The 20,797-nt window shown below is 38.9% G+C and overlaps 1 protein-coding gene across 1 annotated transcript in view; it reads right to left on the bottom strand.

Annotated features, from left to right (window-relative positions):
- The window catches only part of ncoa1 (nuclear receptor coactivator 1), a 106,450-nt gene that overhangs the window by 55,972 nt on the left and 29,681 nt on the right, over positions 1-20,797 (bottom strand). Inside the window, exon 2 of the mRNA XM_085432381.1 lies at positions 11,812-12,034. The gene's annotated coding sequence lies outside the window, so the exon portion shown is untranslated. The remainder of the gene's footprint in view (positions 1-11,811; positions 12,035-20,797) is intronic.

The raw sequence follows: 20,797 nt of genomic DNA, 5'->3' as shown, positions 1-20,797 counted from the left end.
GTGGTCCTGAACACAAAAGGAAGTGATACCAGAAGCATATTTGAGAATGCTTCAAATGTAAGAAGGCCACTGCAGTGTAAAGTCACTAAGCTTATTTTGTGCACCACCCCTGTACTCCCTCTTGCATACATTACTGTACTTGGAAAGAGGTGATGCTGGTGGGATATTAAGTTATAAGTAACTGGTAAAAAAAACATTAAATGCTAATGTCTATCGTTCCCAAACTATGTGTCAAACAGTAACACATGAGTCGATTCTCCATTACAGTCTTGGTGTGCTTTTAGGGCTCGTTTCTGACTGCATCTTCTCAGCCAAAAGAGCTGACGCGGTGAAGCAACAAGAGCATCTTCGATAGAGAGCTAATTATTTCAAGTGACTCACATGCCCCTTCAGTCCGATTCTGGGTTCTGCTGATCAACGGAAACAAAAGTAAGGGGTCTGAGTGTAACATTTACTGATAATAAAGCTTGAGGATCAAAATTTAGTAAGACCCCTAGCATTAGGAGACCCCTGTGAGAAAATAACAAAGGAGGAAGGGGCTGGGAAATGGTCTTCAAACAGAGGAAAAACGTGGGACACCAACATGGTACTGTAATAACTAAACAAGCTGAACAGGACATGTATCCTCAGATGAGGCCATGGCCATTTCAAATGTTCTGAGGTTCAGCAACCATTTTTAAAGGTTTAAAAAAAAAAAAATAAAATCCCCCTGTTGTGATGATGTAAGTGCTCTATCTAGGGAAAAATATCAATATCCAGTTTTTAGCAATTTACACCCAGTTAAGTGTGGATTTTCACACTTCACTCACCAACACGCTTATATAAACAAACAAAAGAATCCATCGACTACCATCCATGCGAAATATTGCAAATATTCGTTACTAAGCATGACTACAAAGGATTTAAAACAAACGAAAGACATTCAGCACAAAGTTTTCATTCTTAGCACCCACATGGCTGTCTTTAAGCAAGGTTTCTGCAGCAGTTTGTCTGTGGACAACCAGTCAAGGCAGATAAAACCGCTTTGTTTGTGCTCGGGTAAATCTCACATCAGAGCGCTTTAGACAGTTGTCTATGTTCTGCGTATTTGCTGTATGAGGAGAGGATGTGACACTCAAGCAACACAGTGTAAGAATTGTTATTTTCTGCGAGGAAAAAAAAAGCTTTTACAGCAAAGATGGCAAACTTTTAAGCGTAAAAAAATTAATAAAATATGACTGTTTATATCTGCCTTAATAAGTGCCTGGAGACGTTTCAGGATCCTGGTGAAACTTGACCCTAAAAGACGAGAGGCTTCTTTGTCCCTGGCTGCCCGATTACCATCTCAAATGCAGACTGGAGCATCTACCAGTGATCTGAATGCAAGTATAGACTGTATATAAAAGATGGATATGGTCACCCAGGCTTTGGAGTTCACATTGTGAAGTTTTAAGAGTGTTTTGGCCCTGGTTGCATAGGCTTTTTGGAGCCAGAAGTTACAGTACTTGGATGAAATGAGGGAGTTTTAAGCTATGAGCAAGTGCTGCACCCATAGATGTTACAACAGCTACACCCCAGCATAGGTACCTCCTAATTAGTGTTAAGAATTAGAATTTACTCCAAAAATCTCCAGCACAAGCACAGTGGGGCCATAAAATTCAATTACTACAATTAACAAATATGACCCCAAGCAGACACCAATCAGCTACAGCTGCCTGTGCCAGAACAGTGCCAACTACCCACAAGTACTATTATAAAACAACTCATACTTTTGTATTAAGAAGGGCTAAGCTATTTACTGAGGCCAAAACTGTTTCTGTTTATTTTAAATGTTTATTTTTAATTTTCTGTAGCTTTATAATGCTGTAAAATGGCATAATTGAACATGGCTCATTTTTGGAACCAGACTCCAGTGGCCACTAGTGGAACTGCAGTTTTGGTCTTCATATGAGAGTTTTGGGGGAATCTTTAAATTGGAGCTACAAACAACATCCCGTACTACACTCCGACCCTCTAAGCCGCATGAGAGTCTGCATACTACAACAAATACTGTGAGAAGTGACACATGATATACTTCAAAACCACACTTTGACTAATACCTTAATCCATCCAAGCCTTAATCCATCCCTTTAAATAAAATTCAAAGTTCAAACAAAAACTCCACAATTATGATACTCGCTACCTGAACCACCTTCAGTCTCAGTTTCAAAACTGTCACAACACTCCGTGCTTCTACTGCATACACCATTATCCAATCACTGAAATGAAATGACAAAAAGTTAAGTGCACTTTTTCATATATTCTGATACGCTTAAGTGAAAAGTTAGGCACCCTAGTGCCAGCTGGTGTGAAAAAGTTAGTTTGGAGTCCAGCACCCAGCCCTACATTTACAGGCAGTCACACTATGAAAGCTACCACAGTTCAAGTTAGTGGTTAAATATGAATCCTCTCGCTAATGTGGCCCTACGATGAAACGGTCAGGTCCGTGATGAGAAGTTCAAGTGCTCTCCTTTAACCTCCCATTTTCTCCACTCCACATACATTTATACAATTATGGAATTTGTGCAGCAGGATTCACATATTGTTGTCTTCTCTCCTTTTTCTAAAAAACAAAAAAAAAAACAACTAAACACAGCAGATTAAACAGAGGATTTATCTAAGCACTAAGCAGCACATTAAACAGTCTGCTATATTACTACCCTTAACTGTCCCTTTTGAATGAGTATAACTCACAGCGGATGACAGCTTTCACAGTTTGCACTTCTTATAGCATCCAAGCTGTGCTGCATGTGACTGAAACAATCATAATTAGTTACAGCTGCAGCGCGAGCATATCCTCAAACACACTTTCACACATATCAGCCTCAAAGTAAACAGAAAGTAGGGACCAAACAAAAAATAACATTAAAAAAAAAAAGGGGAGAGAGGAAAACTCTAACCCACAAACCTGTAGACCAGGTCCTGCACCTTCTGACCTCACCTCCCTCTCCGTATGTGCTGTATGGTGAGAGCCTTCAGTCGCCAAAGAGAAAGAAGAAAAAGCAGCAGCAGCAATGCAACAGACTCAGACCTTTGAGAAACACAGTCCACTGCCTCCACGGGCTCCCCATTTCAGCCGTCTCAGTATCTTTAAGTTTGTCTCTTCTCCTTCAAAGATCCTTCAAAGCTTCCCTCTGCTTCCGCAGAGCTGCATGTACACACGTGCGCGCGCGAACACACATGCGCAGGCATGCATGTGCTCAGCAGCCGTAATGTATGGCTTGGAGAAGGGGGAGTAAGGAAGAGACCACCAGCTACAGAGTAGGGCTTGAAGAGTGTGGAAAACAAGGAGATAAGGAGGACCTAAATGACATTTAGCCTCAATACAGACCCATTATTTATCTTTCTAATGTAGACACAACCTTTCACCAGGTCCCATTTTATTATTTTGGCTCCTTCAAAGAACCTTTATCTTTTGGATAAAACAGCGACAAAAAAGAAAGAAAGAAAAAAGCACAGAAAAATTCCCTCAGATTCACATGTCAAGGTTTCCATCTTGAGCCTGATATTAATCGACCTGACCAGAGATTTGATCAGAATTAAATATGACTGGATCTTCAGTAATGCCATAAACAGATGTGAAAAGGTTATAGTAAAAGGCTAATAGCTTAATATCTTTAAATAATTATCTGTAAAATAAGCTCACGACACTGCTCATGCATGCAGCATGGCCACCCCTCTTTACTGCATCATGTTGGTACAACCCATGCTCAGTCACTGTTGCTGAGGCCCACCCTCTCAAATATAGGACATGACCAGAGAATGTATACAGCTTCAGCAAGGCATATAGAGCAGCCAGTGACTTATATGTTCTTTCATGTGTCAAGTGAAACATAGCAAATCAGGATGCAACGGTGCCGGTGAAAAATTGAGTGTGCAGGTTCACTACAGTCACGTAACCAGCAGGTTCAACTGAGCAGCTGCTTCTCTGAAAAGGCTTCAAGCTGAGGAGATTTTTTATTTCCCCATGTGGTTTCCACATGAGGGCAGGCTTAGGATTTGGTTTCTCACAATTCAATTAACAAACAAACAGATTCTCTCATTACTCTCATTACTTAATATTAGTTAAATAAAGTAGAGTGGAGTCAAATATTGTGACAGAAGTAACTCAAGTTATTCTCAGTGGATTCGAAAAAAATAAACGTATTGAATACTCAAGGTGCTTTCCATGCTGCAGAGTTATATGGTAGGGAAAGTAATTGCAAAGCAAAATAAACTGGAGGTGCCATGCTCAAAAGCTTTTTGATCTGACCATGCAATCAAAAGAAGCACTGGCAAAAGATCAGATGATGGCTTATTTTAAGTAGATACATAAAGCAAAGGTGCCTTTGTTGTGCCACTGGAAAAAACAATATGAATTTCTCTGTTATTTCACTTCATTTAATTCACAGAAAAGAAACCTATGCAGGAAATTCCCTGGCTCAGTTTGTTTGTTTGTTAGCAAGATTACTGAAAAATGTATCTAAAGATTTGCATGAAATTATAGCAGAGGTGGGTGCTGGCACAAGTTAAATGTGATTAACATCTGAAGACAATCCTCAATCAGATCTGAATCCAGGAAGGATTTGCTACCATAGTGAGATTAGATGAAAAGGGGCAATGTTGTCTCATATCTTTGTAATTACACATAAAAATGAGTTAATAAAAAATTGGGAGGCATCGTCTTGATGTTCAAGTAAATAGCACAAACTACCCTGGCTTCCTACATTCTTCTGCATAATGGGAATTTAGTATTTTCCATTCCATATATTGTCTGCTTATAAATGAAATATGCAGTCTAGTCTGACATTTCCAAACCAGCCGTCGATTTACAAAAAAAGGAAAAAGAAATAGAAATGTCGTTTGACTTTTCAAACAAATGTTGTGACCTACAGTTTATGTAGAGCAATGATTGAATTGGCTTGATTTTAGAGTGCGCCGCAAGCTTGCTTTCTAAAACAAACTTTTACCCTGTCTGCATACAAATTTTCTACAAATTAAATCAGTCCCAAAGCATGGACCCCCATGCGAGGGGTACTTTGAAGTCCAGTTTGGAGCATGTAAGCAATGAAAAAGAATGTTTTCTATGGAAAAAGACACAAATATCCTCAGTTAAGTTGTTTTTTTTTTTGTTTTTTGTTTTTTTTACACTAAATCTTTAAGTGAAATTTATAAGGAAAAATCAGTTCAGTGCATCTCCAATGTCATCAGTCATGGCACTGAGACAAAGATTTACTGACCTATCATTAGCCATTTTTTACTTACCAAAATTGCTATCAGCTTGTCAGATGGCTACTTGGCGGAAGGGATAATTTAAAAAAGGGGGGAACGACAGGTGCTGATATTGCTTAGTTGGTTGAGCAGCTGACCATTACACTGAAGGATGTTCAAACAGGTAAAGTACTGCTTGCTGCTCTGACCTGGGTATGATCAAGCTCCAGACCCATTCCTGCATGTCATTCACCCTCATTCTTACTACTTTCCTGTCTACTCTCTGCACTGTCCTAGCCACAAAAAGGCCCAAAAATTGACACAGCATTAAAAGAACAATTGCATAAAATGCATCACAATTTCTATATTAACATATTTTCGCCATGTCTAGTCTTGGTTTGAAAATAGTTCCCAAATGAAAGTTCCGCCTCACATTTGTGAAGTCTATGGTGAACTCAGTGACTGCAAGGTGCTGCAAAATAAACCCAAATCCTCACCCTCCACCCTCTTTGACAGTTGGTATGAAGCGTTTGTCCTGATATTTGCTGTTTGGTTTTCTCAGAACATGGTGTTGTGCATTATGGCCAAACATCTCCACTTTAGTCTCATCTGTCCAAAGGAAACTGTTTTAAAAGTCTTGTGGTTTGCTCAGATCCCACTGTGCATACCTAAGCCATGCTGACAGGTTCTTTTTAGAAAGAACAGGCTTTTTCCCGGCAATCCTTCCAAACAATCCATTACCTGTTCAGTCTTTTCTTGACTCCTATGAAAGAAGTAAGAGTGTATTGAATTGGCATCCATGCGGCTGTAGGATCACAACCAATATGACCAAATTGGCTCACAATCAATTATTTTAAAATAGGGAATAAAAAGCAAAAACAGATGTATTTTATTTCTTTATTGGAACAGTCTGGTGGTATTCTTGCTTTGTAATAGACAGTCTGAGCTCTGTAAGTGCCAACATCATAAATGATATAAACATCAGTCTGTCTATAGCACAGTTTTTAGCACTATGCTGCCATCAGTTTTGATTGGCGAGAGACTGTCCCAATAGGTTCCTTAAATGAGCGGTTTTCTCTTCAAGTGAAAATGTGCACCCAATTCTCACTTGCTGAATATTGTTTCAGTAGCAGAGGGTTACATTTGGCACGCCATAAGAAAAAAGTCTTGCAAACTATGCAAAACAGCCATGTTCTTCAGCTACAGTTAGAGTAATCTATAGCAAAATACAAAATTTTGCTCTACAAGGGCCTGATATCCACTTACAAGGACATTATACTGCCACTGTTCTATCAAAATTTAAAACAAATGTCTTCATATGTGGATCTCATTTTTCTCAGAAACAAAAATCAGGTTAAAAAAAAAAAAAATTCAAATCTGGTAATCTTTGTTTTTACATTCATCAGGTCCCAATCAGCCCAAATAGCAAGAAATTAAAAATGCATGCCATGAAAGAGTTCCAGAGTTAAAGCTAAAAGTCTGCACTTCAATTGCATGTGAGTTGTGTCATTTAATATCCATTGTGATAATCCGTTGTCGTAATCTCTTTCCAAATATATACGCACTTAACTGTATAAATTGCTTTTAAAACTGCTGGAAATGACTCATTTAAACACATATCTGGCTTACCTCAACATCATATCTATGTTAGAGTTTTGAATAAATGCAGTCAAAGTTATCTGTGCAAATCCAAGAAAGATAAAAGCAAGGCTGCAACAAATAATAATAAATCTGCCAACATTTTTTCTTTGTTGTTTCGCTTTTTAGTCCAAGATCTTCAAGGTCTGCCAATGCTGCGCTTTGGTGGAAACACCAAAACGCCCAAAAATGTAAGATCTATGACCTTAAAAAACTGCAACTTAAGAAATGTTAATGTTGACGACTGTGTTCCAAGTTAAACAGGTGGAATCACTGATGTATGTTTTTTGGTGGTTTATTTACTTCAAAAGATGATCAGGAAATTATCAACAAAATCATTTTTTCAAAAAACTTATCATTTACCCATGTTTAAACCTGTAAAAGTTAGTTTTCAAATGGTGAAACCAGAAATAACCAGAAAGAAATGCTAAAAACTCTGATGTACATTAGAAAAATTGACTGACTTCCAAAATTGTTGCACTTAGTTATTGTCAGCAAATAAGACATGTCAACCAGGGGTGGGTTTTTATAATCGATTCATCGATTAAAATCGATTCTGGCTTGGATAACGTAAAATCGATTCATTAAAATCCTGAATCGATTTTTTAATATAAATTTATTTTGTCCGAAATGCCAGAATCTCTGGTGACATCTCACAAAATTTCAAGAACCACCAAACAGTAAATGAGAGCAGGTACTGATTCTGACCCGCGGATCAGAATCAGTTAGATGTCGCCTTTCTCACAGTCGGGGCTGAAAGCCGACAGCTCGCTGATCGGGGTCCGCGCTTTGTGTTCACGCCCTTTATGAGCTGATTCTAAAGCTGTTAGTTTGATCTCTCTCCAAACAATATTGACCGAACCAGCAGCTAAAGAAGATCCAAACGCTTCACATAAACATCGTCATGAATTCACTCTTTTACTGTTTTGCTTCCATTGCGATGCGCAGCTCTCTCTCTCTCCCTCCCCCCGCCACCCTCTCTCTCTCTCGAACAGTTTCGCTTTCTTCATTATTCGCTTGCTTGTTACGCACAAGTCTACCGCTGTTTACAGGCTGTCGGCCGCTGTTTTTTTCCCTTTTACATTCTTCCGAAAAGAAAACCTCATTTCTGCTGTTCAATACTGAACAAATTTAAACTTTTTAATATTATTCAAAATGCAAAATGCTTAGCCGTGTGTCTAATAAAACCGCTGTAACGTCAGAGGTAATGTTCATTAATTAATGGTTTTCTTTCGTTTTTGATGTACTGCAGAATATTTTTATAAAATCCCAGGCCAGGAAAATCACCTTCATGTTTTTCTGTGTTTTATCTTCAGCTACTTTGACACAAAGGCATCTGCTGTGATGCTCACACCTTGGATAAAGTCTTGCGAGTGTCAGCTTCCTTTTTATAGATACAAAAATATGTAAATGTTCTGATCTGAATTATACTTCTGACTGTCAAAATTTCCCAGATTTAAATCGAATCGAATCGAATTAAATCGAATCGTGGATCGAATCGATTTGGGACCTTGTGAATCGGAATTGAATCGATTCTAGAAATCAGTGACGATACCCAGCCCTAATGTCAACCACCCTATATGGGACAACAACCATAACAACAACAACAGCTGGTTACAGCTAATGTTAGGCTTAAATTCTACAAAAATCCAGCTTATCCAACAGGCTATATGTTTGAGGTGACTTCTGCAAAAGTGTAAAATATTGCAAAATATTTCACTGAAAAGTATCAATTTTTTGCTCCCAATTTATTGTCTAGTGCTGGCATTCTCCACATATATTATATAGTGTGTACAAAAATGTGTTCATACTTGCACTGAAATGCAAACTGCCTAGCCTCTATACTACGCATGCTTCCAAATCCCAATGAAAAACCATTAAACATTCAAAAAATGCTGTTGTGGCCCTTTAAGATTCCCTGCTTCTCAACTGAATACCCTGTTAAGTTCCAGCCCATTGTTTCCCAACCATCTGTGAACACCCAGATCCAGGATGTTTACCAAGAGTAAGAAATAACCTTGGACTACACACAGCTCCTCAGACATTATGACGGTTAGCCAGAGATCTTAGTGTATAGAAAGCACAGCACAAAGCTGTTTTTAGAGGTGAGAGACAACCAGAGAATTGCTACCTGTAGTTGCCCTGTTCATTTATGTAACCAAAATATAGAAATATACATTTTCACTGAGATAGAAGTATCCTCTCGCTGTTTTCTGAGCAAAACATACGATATTCCTTATCAATCTTTTAAAAGACATCAAATATACCACTAAAACAATATCAGCCATGGACCGTCGGATCTGTGTAACTGCCTTTCTTAGCGTCTGTGTCATTGTTCACCTAATTTTTTCACAGTACGCTTTCTCTCTCAAACACGTTCACTGCCAGACTGATAATTCCACATGAATATTCATCATTTATTGAACTCTGCTGGGCACTGTGTAATTTGGCGCGTGAATGTGGGTGTGTGTGTCCTCATTTCAACTTGTGAAACGCTATGGGAGGCCTCCTCAGACATGCTGGGATGTTCAGAGCAATGCACTTCATTGGCCTGAAGTTTTTTTCTTCTCGTTCTCGCTTCTATAAACTATTAAATCCAAGTTTAACTAACTTGTCTTCTTTAAAATTAAATTGACAGGTTATGTGTGGAGATGGCAAAGACTGGAGTCTTTCAAGTCAGCCATTTGTGCATTGTCTGCATACTGCAGAACTTAAAATAAATGACTTGCCCTGCAAAACTGAAAAGAACAAAACGCAAATCAAACCAATCTCACAGTGCATTTACACCTTATAAATAAATTCAAACAAACACCTACAGTGACAATATAATTACGATGGCACTCCCGAGGTTTTGTGGCAAATCTCACACTTGGGTCCTTGATTTAAATTAGATTTAATTCACCATTTTACTGCTAACAAACTATAGTTTGCAGGGTTTTTCCTGCACACAAGTAGTTTAATTTACTCAAGCCAAAATATATTTTTGGATTATAAAATGAACAAAATTAAGAGGTACCGTATTTTCACAACCATAAGGCGCACTTAAAAGTCTTAGATTTTCTTCAAAAAGTGCGGCGCGCCCTATAGCGCAGTGCGCCCTGTGTGTTGTAAGGAGGACGTAGTAGAGAACACCATGAGAACGCTAAAGGGTGAAGTGTGTGCGTTGACTTTATTGCACATACCTGTATAAAAGAACAGGTATGTGCGTTATGCAGGACATCGTTGTTTTAACAACCCTGAAAATGGCAAAGAGACACGCTTACGAAGCACAGTTTAAACTGAAGGCCATCAGCTACGCGGAGGAACATGGAAATCGAGCAGCGGCGAGAGAATTTAAGATTAATGAATCGATGGTTCGCAAGTGGAGGAAGCTGGAAAACAAGCTCCGGCAGGTCAAGAAGACGCAGCTGAGTTTCCGCGGACATACGGCGATCATCGAGCAAAGAACGAGCGGGAGAAGCGTTTCGACGGTCACCATTCGGCTAAAAGCAGTTTCACTTTCACTTTTTATGAAACGGTGCCATTTTTCCATCCGGACCAGGACTACGGTAGCGCAGCAACTTCCAGCGGATTATAAGGAAAAGCTGGCCATCTTCCGCTCCTACTGCAGCAAACACATCGGCGACAAACACATCCAGCGATGGATGACCGATGGAGACCACAGTTTAACCAAGAGTGGAAACCAGCGCCGGGCGAGTTACGCCACAATTTGCCAATGGATTGTAGATGCTTGGGCTAACATGTCTGCTGGCACTGTTGTTCGAGCTTTCGCAAAAGCCGGCATCATTTCCGAGGAGCCGCACGGCACGGAAAGTGACTCTGACAGTGAAGAAAGTGAACCTGGCATGTTTGATGAAGATTTAGCGCAGCTGTTCAATTCAGACACAGAGGATGAGGACTTCGATGGGTTTGATTGATGATAAAAATGTGAGTACCAAACTTTGTTTTGCTCCTGCTTTATTTTTAAATACGCACACTTGTATGCTTGTGTGTTGTTGATGATGACGATTACTGGTAATAAAAATGTGAGTAAGGTACCGAACTCAGGTTTGCTCCCGCTTTATTTTTAAATACGCATACGGTACTTGTATGCGCCCTATGATCCAGTGCGCCTTATGTGTGTGTTAAATACAGTAATGGCACACATAACTGAGACTGCGCCTTTTAGCACAGTGCGTCTTATGGTCGTGAAAATACGGTAAATGTATCTGCCACTCTGGCAAAGGTCTATTTTAAACCAGGATAAACTCTCATTTTCTCCTGGTCAGGAACAGATTTTGAAACAAAAAATGAATTTTCAATGAGGTTATAAGATAATAAAATATGACAAGAGTAAACAGGTTTGGCCTTACATCAATGTACATTGGAGTAAACTAAATCCCATGAATGAATCAAATGCATGGAAGTGGATGCAGTTTTTAAATACAATAGCTCATAACACTGGTACTGAAACACTGATTAATCACCATCAATTTTGATAAGCTGCCATTTTCAAGGAAAAACACCTTTTCAGCGCGATAGGCTGGTTCACCCTCCTAAACTTGCTTATATATGTTACTTTAATATTTTAACTAGTTTGGGCTACTGGTGATATTCAATCACAAAAGCAGTTAAGAGAATAATAGATAATAAGAACTAGATTACAAAACAAGCATAAAATAAATTTAAAATAAATCCACGTTCAATACGTAGCCGCTGTGTCTTGCTTTACTTGACCTCAGGTTTGCCACTGCCATCCTACAAACACAACCTTCACCCTTCGTTAGAAGCTCAGTCCAGAAATTAAAATAATCACTAAAAAAGTATTCTAGTCAATAAAGAAAATTACTCTTTCAGTATTCAGTGGGAAATCAATGTTATATAACAGTTTGCTGCAGAACACACAAGTTGTGCAAGGGATCACTCTGGTTTGCAATGAGACATACTGCAGCACTCAAGTCAACGAGTACAGAGCACCGTGCTTACTTGATCTAGGGCTCCAGTTGGTGAGTCATGTGGTGGCTGTGGTGGCCTTGTCAGGGACTGAGCAAAGCTGAGGGAAGGAGGGGAGCCTGGGCGTGAGATCAGTGGTGGGCCAACAGCTTAGAGTCAAGAGGATGGAATGGTGATGGCGGTGGGGTTATGGCTCCACAGCCGCTCTGTCAAAAAGCACCATCCCAGGTGCAGGGAGAAGCCCGTTGGCCTCCAACTGTCAAGAGAACACAGAAAAAATGGACAATCACAATATGTTCATTTGCAATGTAGAAATTAACCTTTCACAAGTTATGCTGTAATATTGACAGTTCTATTTGCCATTTGTTAATAACAGGTCATTATTTTTGAATATTTAAAATACCAAGCAGCATTAAACACAAAAAAAGTGAAAGAACGTGTTAATTGCTAACAGAGGGAATAAGTCTGTGTGACATGGTGAGACTAGATGCTATTACAGGGGGAACATGCAAAAGCAATGACAAATGTAGAGGTGAAAAAAAAAAAACAGGTCCAGGGTGAACTCCACCAGGTACAGCTGGCAACCTTACTACAACTATGGGCTGTTACTTGAGAGTGATTTGTAGTGGTTGATATTTAAAGAATAGTAAAATAGTGACAATGTTTAAGCTTAATCATATGTGATCTGAACATAACACCAATACCACTGATGAAGTGAAAATGATTTGATGATATATTTTTTCTTTTTTTTTGTCATATAAGTAAATATAAGTTGAGTTGTAGCTTACAAGCTGCACCAAACACTAATTTTCAGACTGTTTGTTCTACTCTTATGGCACATTTATGCACACGAAGTCACTGCAATGAGGTGAACTGACACAAATTTGCACCAGGCATTGTAACTGGAGGCAAATCTGCATTTACACAAGTCGTAGACAGAGACAGAAAAGAAGCGAGGGCCTTGGAGAAAAGTGGCAAATCGTATATCTCATGATATTCTGGGGGAAAAAAGCCAATAAGAAGAAAGATAGCTTAAGGGCCGATCAGCTAAAACAGATTGGTTTACACAGAAGAAAAATTAAGGGGCAGTGCCAAGACCTTGTGTAAGATAAATAAGGATTATTTTGAACTGTAAATCATGCAAAGCTACTCTACAAGAGTTTAAGAGGTTCATGTTGAAGGAAACTTTAGCATTTCCATGTAAAAGTGATAACAACCCCGAAGAAAAGACTACATTAAATGAGATTTCCCCTCACTACTACCAAAAGACTGCATCTTATAAAAGAGCAATAAAATTGTTGGGCGAATTCAAAATAGAAGCTTCTATGGAAGACATCTGGAGAATTAAAAACAACCCACACCAGCTGCAGGGCTTCATTCATTAAATATATTCGAAATATTTAGGTTATTTCACTGTATAACCTAAGAGAAGCACAGAAATCTACTTTAATAATAACTTAGAGCACACACACAGAAGATAAATCTAAACAGAATTACTTGCCCCTGACATTTGTGTTTCTTGCCTTGACATCCGCTTCATAGCTGCTCACAGCTGGCTGTTAACAACCCAGCAGGTAGGGACAGACTGATCACAGTAAAATCTGCGCACCATTGTGTCGACTTCGGTGGCTTTACATCTTGTAATCATAACAACTCGTCAACAAACAAACTGAGAACACAAATAACACTCAGACCGTTAAAATTCCCTACATTTAAATCCTTTAAAGTAATTCAGTAACTCAGAACTAAAAATCTAAAAACATGCTTAAAATATAATGGAAGAAAAGGTTTGAGGTGGATTATTCTGGTCTATATTGAGATTATTTAACATCAGCTCATTTTGGAAACGTGATGCATTAAAGGAATACTTAAAAGAAAATGGGACTTTCCTAAATTAAAAAAAAAAAAAGGAAAATAAAACATGAAACATATGGTATGTGTTTGACTTCATTTCCTTTATAGCACTTTCCACCCTCCCCAAAAGCCCAAACTCACTCCACAAGTTTAGTTTAGCTCAAAATAAGATGACAGAAAGAGAACCTCTGGTCAACAGGACCAGCAAAACCAAGGAGTCTGTTTGGAAACATGTTGGGTTCAAGGAATCCAAAAGTTCCATAAATGCAACACTCGAATCATCATGTCAAAACAACTGTTAGTCCAGTACTGACCAAAAAAAGAGAGGAAAGAAGAAGAAGCAATTATGATTCTTGCTATAATTGAGGTCAGACTGAGGCAAGTACAAAAGCATGTAGACCATCAGAAGTTCAATGTCGCCAGTATCACCATCTATAGACAACATTCGGTCACTATCAAGTACTTGTATATTTATTATCACATGCACCAGGTCTGAGACACTGCTATAGCTGTATTTCAGTGGAACAATGATCTATATTATTTTTCTGTCCTTTTCTCTGATTTCTTGTTAGTTTTACTGACAACCAACTTTGTAATTAAATGAATGATTTATTGACTGTATTGACTTTGAGTCAATGTACAGGAATCTGAGTAGAATGCCTCCCCAGTTTGGCTTTTTGGGTGTTGTGCTCTACAGAGATGACGCCCCTCCCAGACTCAGGGTCTCATGCTAGAAGGATTACATCTCTTGGCTGGCTTAGGAACATCTTCCTGTCCCAGGCCAGCAGATTTGCAAACAGACATATGTATCTATAAAGTAGGCTCAAATTAACCAGTCTGATGACCCGGGGCCAACACTGGTCCACCAAAACATTTGATTGGAAAAGTACAATTTATATTTTTGATTCCAAATTACTCCATAGGTTAAGGTCCCTTGCAGATTGACTTGTCTTTAATACACATCTAATGGCACTATGCAGAAACACTGAGATCTATTGTTGGATTTGCACTTATTATAAGACATTATAAGATGTTATTAAATGGCTTTACTAGTCAGGCACACTTTAAAACTCCTGATTTAAGCTTAATACACTGGTTTAAAGGGAAGAGGTGTGGTAGATTTATATCACAAGGCAAAACAACAGCATCACAGCAAAGAGTTTTATCTTGATGATCATGCTTTTATAATTGCTGGAAGTTGCCCGATAATAAATTTTTTATTGTTTCCTGTTTAGTCGAGGAGGGCACCTTAGTGCAAGAATTGCATTTCAGAGTTTTCTCTTCAAATACTGAACAATAAAACGTGGAAAGTTACAAACACTCGTGTTTGGAAGAGTCTCAAGTTTTGTCAGTATTGGCTGGATTTGAACGACTATCTGGATCTGATTCACTGGGTGGTTCTGCTCCTCAGCAGACCCCACTCTGTGCAACAGCAGATCAGTGTCTCAGTCTGGAGAACGAGCTGCTCGGGCATTATGAGTGATTTTCCTGACTATGGGGATCAAACGCAGTATCAAGCTGAATCAATCTGCAGCCAGAGTCTGTGCGGCAACACAGCTCTGCGTAAAAAGGCAGCAGTGTGCTGATTTTAGACGTTAGAAACAGTTTCCTTGTTGTATGTGCTACACAACACGCATTTTATGTAAAGATCAGATAACACATGATTGTTGCCAGGCCCAAACACACCAGCTGATTGACTAGTCCTCTTAATCTGGCTCCTTGCAGTGCTGCAAGAAATTTTCGAACAAGCAAGTCGAAGTCAAGTCAAAAGCCTTCTAAATGCTTTGCATGAGACCTCTCCTGTCTCAGGCTTTTCAGTGTCTATTTAGAGTTTGATCAGATAGCATTTTACAGGTGTGAATTACAGCTCGTCACTGGAACAGCAAAATAGAAGGCGAGTTAACAGGTACATACCCATATTCAAGGGAGAACAATGAAGAGAGAAAACAGAGCTTTCAACGTCAACTTTATTTGATCCTCACTTCATCTGGGTTACTTAACAAAAAAGATAAATAAAATTTGCATACACAAGGTTTTTCCAGGCTTATAATGGGTCTTTGGGGGGGGGGGGGGACTACCCTCATCAGCAAGGCTGGTCTGTGTACATTGAATGTAATGAGTCTGCATTACCTTATCTGATGAAGAACATTTCCTGGTACTTCTAACCATCTTACAAAGAAAAGCATTGTTCGTATATCAGTATATAAACCCCTAATCAAAAAACTGGATTAAAAAAATATAACTTTCTTTTGACTCTGACGTAAACCTCTTCTGTTGGGAAAACCCTGAGATAAATCTTTAGCAAGTCTGTGTGTACTGAGCGTAGCCTGGATTTCAGTGTGGGATTTAATTGATTCCAGTAGATTCTAGCTCTCTTTAAGCAGGAAATTTACAGCAATCTAATCATTTTCAGCACAGTGGTTGTACTGGTGCAAAATGACTGGCCAGAAGCACTGCAGACATAGGACAATATCCAAACCAGAACCTTGTTCTCTCCCTTCTTCTGCTTAGAAACTCTTCCTAGCATTCACAGACGGGCTTCAAAGATGTGACGACAAGCAAACCTAGGCTGTTAGGTAAAACGTAACTGGCTGCTTCCTCGCTTAGATAATAACAGGCAGAAGAAAAAAGAAAAAAGTGAGTAAAGTTAATGTTAACAGTGTCAATAATCCTCATCCTCAGGCAAGAATCACTGATGTTATTAAGGCGATACTGGGTCTCAGCATGCAGAGGTGTTCAACTATGAACTCAGGGCAGTTATTTTCTTATTGTAATTCTCTGCTATAAAGTTTTAATCTGTGTAGTTCATTTCTCGTTTATCTTGTTAAAAATAGCTTTTAACTTCTGTTAAATTCCTCAAGATTTTCCTTAATTTGCACTTTTCTGATTGGCTGCAGATGTTGCTAAATTGGCATTTATAAAACTCTTGTATATTTTACACAGAAAGACTGCACTGAATGAGGAGCCTTAAAACATGAATGAAAATCTCCTTATCCAATGAACATTGATTTTCAAATATGGATTTTAATGGCTAGCATGCCAAAGACTAAAAAGAAAGTGCCAGCTTATAGGAGGATTTTAACAAAAACTTATCAATACCGTTATGAATATGCATCTGGAAACAAGAGCTGTCTAGCGTCATAGCGGATGTCTGCCCTTCACCTTCACACTGACTTCAAGTGTAGACATAATAAAGGGACCTTCAAAAGCACATTTTAACTTGCTCAAGAAGCCAAAACCTTGTCCCATCTAGTGCAGGTAACCAACAAATCAAACTCTTTTCCTACAATAAAGTATTATGACAAACTACTTTATCAAAACACATGAAGGCTATATTTCACACAGTCCTTGATTTCTTTAAGTCTGGTGAACCAGCAGCCTTGGCTTTGGTGGACCAGTAGGCTTGTTTTGGAACAGTGTGCCAGCCTTTCTGCCTCATCTACCAACGCTTCTAAATAACTACAATGACTACGTGATGGTCAGATAGTCATCAGATGCCAAAAGGTCAGCCTGCTTATACCAGAGGGTCGAGGAGGAGTTCAAATTTGGAGCATTTTATGAATTAAATGAGAATCATTACATAACAGAATAATTGTGATGTCTGATCTTGCATTCCATTTAGAGCTGGGCGATAGAACGATAACGATATGTATCGCGATATAACTTTTACTCGATAGAGAAAGAAACCGCGATAGACCTCGCCGCTCTTGTCCTCTTAAAAAAAAAAAAAAAAAAAAAAAAAAAGGTCAGCCGATCCAAATTCAGTAGCGCAGAGCCGAACCAATCACAGCCGCAGCGTCACGTCGCGTGACTTGTTACGTACAGCACAAGTGCCAAGCCGCACCTGTGTTTGTTTGGGAAGCAGCCAGCGGGTAATGGAGCCAGCGCGTAATGGAGGAAATGAGTGTGCCGACTAGAAAAATCAACCGAGCGTGACCGAAGAGAAAACAGATGATGGTTCCAATGCCGGAGAGATTGTCGAACGGAAGAGCCAAAGAAGTTCCGTAGTGTGAAGGTATTTCGGCTATTTCAAGTCTGACAAAAAATAGAGTAGCGTGCACTGTAAATTGTGCCGAAAGCAAGTCTGGAAATACAATAAACTGGTGCATGCGTCACACTGTGCGCCACGTTATTGTTTCGGTGAAATGAATTTCTACAATACTGTTACTGTTAATTCTACTCTCTGCAGTGTTTAAATGCTTACATATACACACAGTTACTGTCCCTCCACACATACGACTCGGTTCTGCTTCTATGCCCCAGCTTTGTTTACTTTTTCCCACCGAGGCTTCTAGACTTCTGATTGGCCAACATTTCTGCACGGTTAGGAATCTAGCGCCACCTGCTGCTTTGGCATGTTCATAGCAGCGTTTTCCTTCATTTCTGCCTTTATGTGTGGACGGGATTATTTTTCAAAACGAAAACGGAAAATCTCCGTTTTCAAAAATACCCGTGTACGTGTGGACGTAGCCTCAGTCTCTGACTGGAAGCGCTAATTCGTCATTCGGCTTTTGTCAGACTAAAGTAACTGTTAAAACTGTTTGAAAAGCTCAGCTATACAACAAGGAGAGATTGAGAATTTCCTTTTAGTTCTCAGTTTATTTGATATTGACAAAAGTTAGTCAGTTTTGTCTGTTCTTCTGTAAAACAAACTAAGATTTATTTTTAGAATTAATATTTTGTTTCTAAGTGGAATTGACAATTTAGTCTGATTCGTTTGTTCTATTTTGAAACTTAAACGCTTTAGCGGCTGCCTTTTGTGTAGTTTGCAATATTTGCCTTTATTTATCTGAAAAAGTCTCATGTTCCTTAAGTACATCTACCCTGTTGAACTTATTATGGGAAATAAATATTTAAAAACAAGCTGCTGATTATTTCACATTTTACTTGTGAGCAACGGCACATTTAAATCTTACAAATATAGTTATTTGGCTTATATCGTGATAGATATCGTTATCGCCTGAAATGAAAAAAACATATCGTGATATGAAAAAATCTCATATCGCCCAGCTCTAATTCCATTGTGTAACAATGAAATCATGCCAGCAATCGCACCCATAAGAAAACCAGGCTGACTAATTGATGATTGTTGATTTCTGGCTTAGAAATACTGCTGATGTTACAGAGGGGAAAAAAACTGACTACAAGCAAGAACAATTAAGGTGCTTTTTATCTTGAAGTGAAGATCCTACAACATCTGAGAGAAGCCGAGAGCAAATACTTGGCAATAGTTGGAAGGAAGAACTCACTTTTAATAGGAAGAGACCTCCAGTAGAGCCAGGCTCAGCGAGGCAAAGCCATCTTCCATGACTGGTTGGTGAGAAGAAAGAGAAGGGGCAAAAAAGTACCCAGAAACACCTAACACAGAAAGCCCCACAGCAGTTTAAACAATCAGCAGCATTACTGAGGGACAGCTCAGGCTCACCTGATCCAGTCCTAATTGTAACTTATACAAAAGAGAAGTTTAAAATAAGAGTAATAGAGGGGATGGTGTCTTTCTCCTGAATCAGAACACGAACCAAATTCTACAAAAGGGAGGTCTGATAACTGAAAACTCTTCCTCCAATTCTACTTACAGAAGAAGCACAAGGAAGCCTGCACTCTGAGGGTGGGTCTTGATATGATGAGGCATGTAGAAATCAAGGTATTAGACCCCTTTAGCACAGAAACTGTACCTTCTTTATTACAAAAGCATTACTAAGGTAACCCACTATTATTTTCAAATAATGATACGTTCAGAATCTAAAGGTGACAAGGCTTTTTCCATTGCTGCTCCAAGACCCTGGAACAGTCTTCCTTCATTTATAAAGATCACCTCCTCTTCAATCAAACCTGAAGACCTAGCAATTTTCACAGGTTTTGGATCACTTTGAAACAGGGTCTATTCTGTCGTAGTTATTTAGTTTTGGTTGTTTTTATCTTGTTGGATAATGTATGCATGTGTATATGTATACATGTATTATGTCCATGTGCATGTGTGTGTATAGGCATTTGTATATAAGTGTATTAGGGCTGCCACGATTTGTCGACTAGTCACGATTACGTCGACTATCAAAATCGTCGACGACTGATTTAATAGTCGACGCGTCGTTTGAAGCTTTGTAAGATCACAAAAGACGCAGGAATAAGTGGCAGGATTTAAGAGTGTAATAACGAACTGAAACAGAAGATGGCAGCATTGCATGTACAAGGATGTCAGCTGCCGTTAAACCCCGAAGAAGAAGAAAAAGCAGCTGTGTCCCAGAATTCATAGCGCGGCCCAGCACAGCTTCCAACAATGGCGGCAGCTAGTTAGTTTTAATGTTACTCTTATTATTCTTTCTGGGTCACAAAATAAACGTTTAACATATTTTCAGGCGAGAATGTAGCTGTGTAAACCTCAAATATCGGCTCAGTTTATCAGGACACCACATATTTTCAAAAGTGCTCCGACGTTTTCGGAGACATCTGTTACCCACTAGCTCGTTAGCGAGCCGGGGGCTAGGCTCACTAGCGCCGTGAGAACACCGGACTCCCCGCAAATCGTTTTCAAACCCACCGCCGTCTTTCGCTACTCAGGTTAAATATATATGAGTCACTTAGATAACTTAAAATGTTATTGTTTGGCTTTTTTTTTTTAGTATTTTATTTGTTCCTGAGTAAATCAGTTTGTCTGAGATTAAAGTTATAGTTTTTACACAGCTGAATAAACGTCAAGCAGACAGCTGATTATCAGAAGTGTGAGATGCTCCAGAATATACTCCAGTGTCCTGTTATATTTTAGATAGCAAGGAGTTTATTAAACTTCACCGAAACAATCTGCAAATTTCATAAAAATTTAACAAACTATCATCTTGTCTTTACTTTTAGTGAGCACATACCTTAAACACTTAAAGCTGTAAGCTAATGATAGTTATATAAGAGCAGATGCTGCTGGTGCAATAAGCTGTAGTTTTACGTCCAATGGATGATGATCTGATTAGTCGACTAATCGCAAAAATAATCGGTGACTAGTCGACTATCAAAATAATCGTTTGTGGCAGCCCTAAAGTGTATACATGCGTATATACATATGGATGTCTTGTAATCTTTTTATTTTTTATCATTTGTTCAAAATTTTTACAAATTAAGAAAAAAATGCAAGTACTTTAAACATGCACAGTATTTTAGTCACTTTCAAACCACT

This window comes from Copadichromis virginalis, linkage group LG15 (genome assembly GCF_057382275.1).
Source record: "Copadichromis virginalis isolate Kocher_CV1m ecotype Utaka linkage group LG15, C_Virginalis_male_GT1.1, whole genome shotgun sequence".
In the NCBI taxonomy this organism is placed as follows: domain Eukaryota; kingdom Metazoa; phylum Chordata; class Actinopteri; order Cichliformes; family Cichlidae; genus Copadichromis; species Copadichromis virginalis.
The sequence above is the reverse complement of the archived record's forward strand: the minus strand, read 5'-3'. Positions and strand labels throughout refer to the sequence as shown.